The sequence below is a fragment of the Babylonia areolata genome, chromosome 21 (assembly GCF_041734735.1).
Source record: "Babylonia areolata isolate BAREFJ2019XMU chromosome 21, ASM4173473v1, whole genome shotgun sequence".
NCBI classification, from domain to species: domain Eukaryota; kingdom Metazoa; phylum Mollusca; class Gastropoda; order Neogastropoda; family Buccinidae; genus Babylonia; species Babylonia areolata.
The window spans coordinates 19705174-19707673 of record NC_134896.1 but is presented as its reverse complement, the minus strand read 5'-3'; positions in this window follow the sequence as shown (position 1 = coordinate 19707673).

Sequence of the window (2500 nt, the reverse complement as noted above, 5' to 3'; positions counted from 1 at the left end):
ACTTAAGGTTCCCATCCCTGTTTTCTCTGCAGCAATTCACAGTTACCATGGGGTAAATCGACTGCATTGTGAGGTATTGTTCGTCGATGCGGATGTCCAGTATAGTGGTCGTCGAGGCGGAGTCCCAAGTAATCTTCCTCATAACTTAATTTAAAACACAGTCACTTTGTTTCGAAGGAATATTAAGTCCGATCTCGTTCCGAATGACTCGTTCACGTCAGCTCTAAAAACTCAGCTAAGTAATTCTTCTTGTTTGTTTGTTTTGGGTACTGAGATAAGGTGTTGATGAAGAAAGGGCCCGTGTTGGACCGCGTCTGCGTCCCCGTCTGTGTGTGTTCCCTCAACTTTTTTTTTTTTACCTTGTAACTATTTGTAATACTCCAATATGTGACTTCAGGGTGTGCTTTTTTTTTTCCTTCTTTTTTTCCTTTTTTTTTCAAGCCACTTTTAGCTTGTAAAAAGATCAAAGTGCGATAAAAGATGCTATTTACTTCATGAATTTAGATGAATACGTTACAACATTTAATACAGAATTATGTTCGTATGAATTCAAAGGAAACGTTGTTGTGTTTTTTTCCTGTGCTCCAACGTTGCACGAACACACTGAAATACTGTAGCGATACAGGGAACGCGAACATACTGGTGGATGAAAAACAAATCCCGCTGTACTTCTATCAGGTAAATTGTTCAGAATCACCTCTCATTGCCTCAGTAATCTTACACACACACACACACACACACACACACACACACACACACACACACACACACACACACACACACATATATATATATATATATATATATATAAAAATATATATATATATATATATAAGGAAGATGATGATAACATAAAAGATTACACATCATGACGCTTTCTTTCTCAATTCCTCTACTTCCTTGTCTCACCTCTCCTCTCTCTCTCCTCCAGCATTACTTTATTTCTTAGACAGTCAACTAAAGAATTTAGACATCTCCGTGTTCGTACATGCGCAGTATCAACTCCGGTAATAAGTTTTGAATGAGAGAGCAAAACCTTTGATTAACTGACATGGTTAACCAAACAGACCAATTATTCACAGCAACGGGGTTTTCCTGGTCAAGTCATATTCACATGACAGGACGACAATGAAGTGGTTGTGTTAAATGCTGTGTGATGTGAGATGTTGGTGACACGTGTGTGTGTGTGTGTGTGTGTGTGTGTGTGTGTGCGTGCGTGTGAGAGGAGAGAGAGAGAGAGAGAAAGAGAGAGAATGAATGAATGAATGAATGAATAGACCTCGGGAAGGGGTATTTGAACAGCAAAAACAGAAAATAGCATAATTTCCTGACAAATAAACAATGGAAACAATACTATGAAATGAGAGAGAGAGAGAGAAGCAAACAAGACCAGGATTTTTTTTCCGACATTGATGTGTGTGTGTGTGTATTCTTCATGTATGTATATGAATGTCTATGCTTTTATTTCCTTTCTTCTCCCATTTATTAGAAAAAAAGGTATAACGTGCACGAATGCAACAGATGGATATATGTTTTAAGTTACTGTTAGAAATAAACAAACAACAGACAACAAATCTTCCCTATGGCCAAGTCATGTCTTATTTTGCCCGCAAAACACTCAAGTCACTCGCACACTTTTCGGAAAAAAAAAGGATTGAAAATAACAAAATTGTCGGATTGTTCTATTTTTCTGAAATGTGAACGGGCATGCCGATGTTAAAGAAGGGAGAAACTGTATTGGTGGACAACATTCAACTGCCAAATGCAGGAAACATATCCTAGTGTCTAGTTTGGAGACTGCTGTTTAAAAAATACAGTTGGTGTCCAGTTTCCTTTGTTTTCAAATTTCTCGTGACACCTTAAAATAATCATTGATTTCAATGTTTACATTTAGTCACCGGGAATAACATTTAACAAGAGAGGCAAGGCCTTCAAGACTCACTTGTGATACACTTTTAAAAAAAAAATCCAAGCTTTTTATGTATTGAGTATAATTTCAAAATGTAATGTTTAAGATGAGAAAGATCAGTTTAAAACAAATTAAGTCCCCTAGCATTAATTACAGAGTAATTTCCCTTTTTTACTATCTGCACCAAAACGTTTGCAAAATAAATAAAACTTCCATGCTTAGCAAAAGAAGTTCCTGTTTGAACAAAAAATGATAATAATGACTGCTCTTGTTGTTGGGTCAGAATATCAGATCAAAGTGCCAAGTTTAGAGAATACAAAAATTATAAATATAACAGTAAATGCAGTTTGCATATAATTAGGCTTCATTTTTTTATTTTTTGTGCCCATCCCAGAGGTGCAATATTGTTTTAAACAAGATGACTGGAAAGAACTGAATTTTTCCTATTTTTATGCCTAATTTGGTGTCAACTGACAAAGTATTTGCAGAGAAAATGTCAATGTTAAAGTTTACCACGGACACACAGACACACAGACACACACACAGAAACCGAACACCGGGTTAAAACATAGAGTCACTTTGTTTACACAA